The sequence below is a fragment of the Amblyomma mixtum genome, chromosome 3 (assembly GCF_055824585.1).
Source record: "Amblyomma mixtum isolate Tamu chromosome 3, ASM5582458v1, whole genome shotgun sequence".
In the NCBI taxonomy this organism is placed as follows: domain Eukaryota; kingdom Metazoa; phylum Arthropoda; class Arachnida; order Ixodida; family Ixodidae; genus Amblyomma; species Amblyomma mixtum.
Genome location: NC_143014.1, coordinates 420,472,696 through 420,479,655, shown reverse-complemented (window position 1 = coordinate 420,479,655; position 6,960 = coordinate 420,472,696). Strand labels below are relative to the sequence as shown.

General features: G+C 45.9%; 1 pseudogene; it reads left to right on the top strand.

The window, feature by feature from the left end:
* Window positions 1–3,164: 3,164 nt before the first annotated feature.
* The window catches only part of LOC149357884 (uncharacterized), a 52,140-nt pseudogene continuing 48,344 nt past the window's right edge, over window positions 3,165–6,960 (top strand).

Sequence of the window (6,960 nt, the reverse complement as noted above, 5' to 3'; positions counted from 1 at the left end):
CGTTGCATGTTGATGAGAGGGTATTTCGTAAAATACAGAGTGGCTTAGAATCACACGTACTCACACCTGTGCACATATCGTCCCTTAAGAAAAAATCTAATGACTTCCTTTAGAAAGTCTAGTGACTTTTGACAATAGGATCTTATGCCTTTCTTATGACTTTCTGGTGATTTTCCTAATGAATTCCTAATGGCTTTCAAAAACGAATTGGCCACCGTGGTTCTGGTGTGTTCTTAATGTATGCTCTTCTGATGATTTGTTCTTGACTATCTCATGTATTACGTGCCGTTTCAAAACCCGATCCAATTATGGGGATCAGTAATGCAAAATAACAGGCAAAACAAAAAAATAGAGCAAAAACAAAAAAGAAAAAAAAGAACAACTGAACGCGGATTCGAACCGCCAACCTTAGACACCTTGTTTTACCACGCTAACCACTACACCACGCCACTTTTTTTTCCTTTATTGCATTTTCACAACGGGTACAAAAGAAGTAAAACATGTCAGTGTGTACCCTGTTCCTCTTCTCCAAGATACGGTATGTCATGAATGTGTTGAGCGCCTCGCGGATCAATATTCAAAGGATCCATCGGGTTTTTTTTTGTATTTATTTCGGCGTCAACATGGGAAAAAACTAGTCGAACAAACTTATTCTTGCCCGTGTAGAGAGGAGGTCTCGGTCTTGTTCATTTATTTGAGTGACAAATCGTGTCCCGCTTTATGTTTCTTCGCGACCAGAACGATATTTTTCTTCGCACAGTTATGCAAGTTCATTTATGTCGATTGCTACCAAGAGTTGTTGTATGCTCTGTTGAAAACATGCGTGGTACCGTGAGAGGTTATCTGCGTGAAGTTGTGCTTGCGTACAGAATGTTGCGATTTGCAATGCAGTACCTCTCCAATGTCACTAGAAAAAATCTGTATAAAGATTTAATTGAATCAATGCTAAATGTGTTGGATGATTAAATGTGTTGGATGACTTGGTTGAACTGAAAAAAAAATTAACCTTCCGTGTCAGTGCAAGTGTTGCCTTACACCACGCGACCATACGTTAACTAGTCAACTTATGTGGCGTGATATGTGCAGCCACAGTTGTTTCCTGTTCTTTCCATTGCGTGTAAATATAGCAGCAGCATCTTACATGCACGCACGGGAAAACAACGTTGTTCAGAAGGTCCTTTCAGGCCTCTTGGGGGTACCAACGTATTCCGAGCCTTGACATACAGCGCATTGGCCCTATCAAACCACTTGGGAAACTACAAGTCTCAGAACGACAGCTGTCCGTTTTACTGTCTTAGCGCTCCTAATCCTTGGTACAGACCACAGCGTTGTGCAAAACTGCATTCCGGGGCATAAATTACTAGAATAATGCGCTAGGTAGCTTCAAAACCTGCGAGCATGGTAGCGACACACATCTTTCTAATCCATCCAAACGTTTGAATAATATAAACACACATGATGAGGTGACTGAAAATCGAGAGACTGCGCTGTCTTCTTTTTTATCTTGTACACTGGTACATCGTATGCTTGTCACGGGTTTTTTTTCTTGTTGCGTTCCTTTCTGCACTGTTCGGAGTTATATTGACAACAGCGCGCTTACGCTTGCAACGTGACGCACTATATGGAGCCTCCGACTGAGTGAGCCTTTGATATTACGTTGTTCGTTGCTGTATCAATGTCTTCGAGCCTATATTTTACACTTTGCAGACAAAAAGAAGTTCTTTCTTTCACACTTGCTGGTAGCACGTTTTTTGGTCACTCATATTAACGCCACCGAGCGATACGTTCATCGCATTGAATAACGATCAGAGGTAACGCCACTAATCTGGACACTTCGTGTGAAATAACATCTGAATATGTTGTGCTATATCTCTGCATGGAGGTTAACGACGAGAAAACTCACTTGAGTGGCTGATGGCTAATAACATAAGGAAATCTTCTGTTTTAACGTCAAAGAGTCTCTGCTGAGTTTTTATTGTCGAAAGACATGAGTACCTGCCTTCGTGGTGACCTTCTAATGTGTCACAAGGAATACATGAACATCACACCAGAAACCGAACGCTCATTTTTGCAAGGGGTAACGAGGAGGCGAGCTTCTGGGTTAGAAGCGCCACGATAAATGTACGCGAAAACGTAAATTTCCCACGCGAAGAACACGCGTACAAATGATTAGAACATGGCCCGCACAAAGATGTTACCCACAGACAGATGACACATGCCAGATTTTTTTTTCTGTTTAAGTGAAAGTAGTCCCGTATTTCCTTTTAACTCTCATTGACCTACAGGTATAGCGTAACCCTGCATTCTTAACTGTGTGCCCAAGCAATTATATCGGCTAATAGGCAGAACGAGAACTGACGATGCGATGCGATTGAAGTTTAGCACACCATTTTTTACCGCTTGAATAGTATGCAGCGAAGAATTTTTGAATTGTGGAGCACAAAAGACAGCGACAGGTTCTACGGCCTGGACCTGTGTCTTTTTTTTTTTGTGTGTGGAGCCAGGATTGCGTCGATAAATGTTAGGAGAAACCCTGCTTAAATAACAATGAGAAAGATAGGGGTAATAGGTGTCAAAAGGAAACAGGTGCCATTAAGCTTGCCTTTCTAGTCGCTTGTGGTGGGTTCGAGGCATTTAGCAAGACATTTTGTGGTACAGCCAGCGAAATCTTTAGCTGGCGTGCGCGACGGCTGCTTTTTCCGCACTCGTGCACTTTGAGACGAAGCAATCTTGGGGAAAGCTCTTTTTTAAGCAGGAGTTTAGTGAGCCTCTGCTTAAATTTGAGATCATAGCAAGTTTGCGCAGTCACAAGCTGCAGGAGCACAGAAAACACGGGCGTCGCGCACGCCAGCTAAGGATTTGGCTGGCTCCACATGCCTGAAGTGTTAAGGTTTCGTGCCCAAATAACAAAATAAACTCTGAAACATTTAAAAATCAAATATATTTGTTACTTGTAGTCTCTGCAGGCTCAATACCTTCTCCACAAAAAAAAATTGGCTGCCTGGGGCACTGCTTTTATACAGCTGCTCGAGTGTACAGGGCTTTCCCAAGTCCAGACAGAATCGTTCCTTCCGCACGAGGAAGAAAGGGGAGAAAGAAAAACGAAGAACAGCCCCGTGGCTTTCGTTCCGGCACGCGCACGGTGCAGATCCCGTCTTTTTGCGATGAGCGGCTATTCCCTGCGTTTCTCTCATAGAATAGGTTGGTGAATACCAACCTTTTCCACCCGATTCTTGGCCGATCCCCCAGAGTGGGTATGTGCCATTCTGTCGTAGGCTACAACAACAACAACAACTTCTCTCATAGACATCCTGAGTGGCCCTCCGCCCGCTACGACAGAGGCACTGCAGTGGCTACCGACTGCAAAGTGCGTGTCTTGGCGAGTTTTTACAGGAAGTGGGGTGCTCCCACGGCAAGAGAGGCCATGCTGCAGCCTGAGCGAATCGTTCACCTGGAACGACGCCGGTCGTCGAGCTCGCCCATCGCGACGTCACCGTGGTCCGGCGCTAGGACAACAAACTCGGAGAACAAGATGGCCGCCTGCACAGCCTTCCAGGTTGACGTCCACCGAGGCCGTATGCACGGGAAGTGCAACCCACTTGGCAGTGCTGTAAGGCGCCCTTCCAGCCACCACCACGGCGATGTGACGTCGAAAGGTTCTCTGGTGAGTTTTGCCGGCAGTCACGAACGTCGACTAATATCGAGATTTGTTTCGATTTTTTAGCATGGTCCCAACTTTCTTTCCCTTAGTGCGCGCCTCACGACTTGAAGCTGTTGGGCGGAAAAAACCGACTTAAAGGAACGTCTTCTTAACTGGGTGGCGCCAGCTACCCTGATTTGTACTCAGATTTTTCACTGCGCCAAAATTCGCAACAAAGAACAAGGCCGTCTTTGGATGGCTATTGCTTGCTGCACACCAGAAGTCAATCAGGCCATCGCTTACGCTTTGAAGGGAAGCTTCGCTTGTGGCAGACGTTCCCCAGTTTGGCAAATTAGTTGTTATAGGGTTCACTTTAGCAGTATGTAGCATATGCAAACGCGCCTTGAATACCAGTTTGCAAATGGAGGTCTCGCCTATACGTTACTCAAAACCAAGTAACAAGCCACGCTCTGTTGAGATGCCTTTCCACCGTCAAGACTTGACCATGAAGCCGCCGCTTAGTTGTTCAACAAGCATAAAGTATTTCGGTCATTTCACCCTTCTGTGCCTTAGCAAGCATTCTCTTGTCAACCTCATGCAAGCTTACACTGGATTCAGCAGAGGTCCTTTCTGCGTCAAGAACTAAATCACGGATGCGCGCAGCTTCAGCCAGTGCCTCACGGTACCAAAATTGTTCCCGTGGTTGAAGCTTAAAGCCAATGAACCCGAACGTGCTCCGTGGTTCGTAGGGAAGGGACCCGAGAGCGAGGAATTTGCACAGGAGTTCGAACTGTGCACATTCGAACGCTTTCTTGGGCGCGAGACAGATCGCGCGCGCCTGTCAGTGCCAATCTACAAGCCCCACGGCTGCTTTTCATGCGTTTTCATGCACTACATCAAGATCGTGGACCGTGCTCCTTGACATATATTGATGAGAAAGCATTATATAGCTCAGTTTTGCCTGCAGGTCTCTTCCGCAGAACTTGTCCGTAAAATGTGTCCTCACGATGACGTCCCTCGAGATGAATGAATGGGTAAAAGGTTATTAATCTTGAGGAATAAATGGATAGTGTTATACGCCGTGATGAAGAATGATGTCACATTGTTAATTAGTAACGAATTAAGAAATTAATGCAATTAAGGAAAATTGATTTATTAAGTAGAAATCAAGGAAATTAGAATCCAAGATGTCATCACTATTTAGCGAGACTAATTGGGTAATTAGTGGGTCCCTTGGCACGACCACTTTCAAATTGAAAGTCAGTTGTCAAGGTGATTACGTGATACAAAAGTCGCGTGACAGGAATTACTTGCAAAAAAAATGAGTTATGTGTCAAGATAATGACGTCACACCAAAGTCTCGAGGCATAACGCAAAATTTGGAGTTATTACTTCACGCCAAAGCCACGTTACAGGACCAGGCAAATTTAGATAGTGGTGACGTCGCACCAAAGGGATGAAGTCACAGGCAAATTTAGTCCCAATCGCTGCTACGTGCAGACAGGAGCGAGGAAGAATGATGGAAAGGGACGCGCAGCGCAAAAATGCGTCCACCGAAGGGACGACGTTAGTATATGCTACAGATATCGCAGGTACCGACGAAATCCCAGTGCTGTCTTCAATGGTTGACCTTAATGTGGCGGCAGTATTCCCGAATGCATTCACCAAAATTGTGAGCTACCGTTCGCCTTACAGCATTCTGGGTGGCGACATAGCATTTCTCTTTGCATATGGCTTACATGTCAAGTTGAGGGCAATCTTGCGACAGTGGTTCGGACCATTCGCATACGCACCTTCAATTGGATGTTTTCTGATACTTCATTTTCCCTTAGGGTGCGGTTGAGGTGTTCACCAAGTTGTAGAGATGTGAAATTGCAGGTTAACTAGCGGCAGGGGTTCGCAACGATGACATATACAGCTTCAGTTGCATGCTTTAAGGCGCGGTTGAAGTGTCCACCGACATGTCAAGACTTGGCAGCTACTGCGCCCTTTCCTCCCCTCAAAAACCGTTCCTTTCCTCAAAACCCGTGCCTTCGCATTCCTCCGCGTAATCAGACTTGAGTGTAATTTTTTTCTGCCTTTAACGCGAAGGAAGGCACCGTCGGCTCCCATTCTGATGTTTAAGCACTAGTGCTTACTGTCCAGCTTGTGACGCAGGATAGTTAAACTCAGCTACGTGCCGTTAGCGTACACACCCGGCCAATTCTTAAGAAGTATCGCGCGGCCCTAGGTGGACCAGGGGTGGCCCAGTACTATAGCGGAAGGTGTCTTTGCGTACGACGACAACGAAGCTGTCATCCTGATTTTGTAGTAGGAAATGTAGCTTTTGTAGTGCACCAAGTGCGGAAGCTATAGTGCCCAGTTTTATTTCTGGAAGCAAGAAAGGTGCAAATAATCAGCGGTATTTCTTGGTGAGAGGTGGAAACATTGCAAACAAAGGACGTTCAACACAGTACCAAAACATGTGTCTGGAAATAAAAGGTTGAATACCACAATAATGACCACCTGTGAGCGTTCAGAGAAAAAAGGAAAAAAAATGTGCAAACTCTTAATAACAGTCTAGCATCACGAACAGAGCAGCCCGTAAGCAATTGTAGTGAGATCAAGTTTACTTCTACTCTGTCAAACGGAACATACGACGCAATTTTGTTCAGCATTGCAGTGCGTAATCGAGGCGAAAAATTTGCGACTCAGGCTTAGTTCCGGTTTTGCATTGGAATTCCGCTCATCGACGCACTGCAATTTCTTTTACTTTCCTCTGAAAAATTTTGTGAGTTACACTAGCCAGCACACCGAAGAAACATATGCAATATTTGCTGATTATTGATAAGTGTATGCTTTTCTTACTCTAATATTGCACATCCGATCAGTACCTTTCTGATAATTCAGAAAATGACGACAGCCTGCACCATATTTTTACCGCAAAACTGAAGTTCCACCTTTAGGAAGCGGGTGTTGTCTATCCGGGCATTGCTTGTGTCTTCGCAGTTTTTTCAATACACGGGGTCTCGTGATATGTCTCGTGCCGCCAGCGGCCCAGGCTTTGCTCACCGGTGCACGGGGAGTAAGGCGTCTGCACTGCGCCGCCGCACAGATCTCCACCTGCTGCGTGGTGGTTCCGCAGAAAGCAGCGTTGGCTCAGCCGACGAAAACGTGCACCTCACTCCTGGAGGTGCACGGGCACTGAGGACGCTCGGACGCAGCGCGCGGACCCGCGTCCGCGGCTGCCCTACTGCTGCTGCTGCTCACCTGCGCCTCGGTGAGCTTAGCGTCACGTACGCTCACCTTACTGGATACTGCTTCTCATTGTTTCAATACAC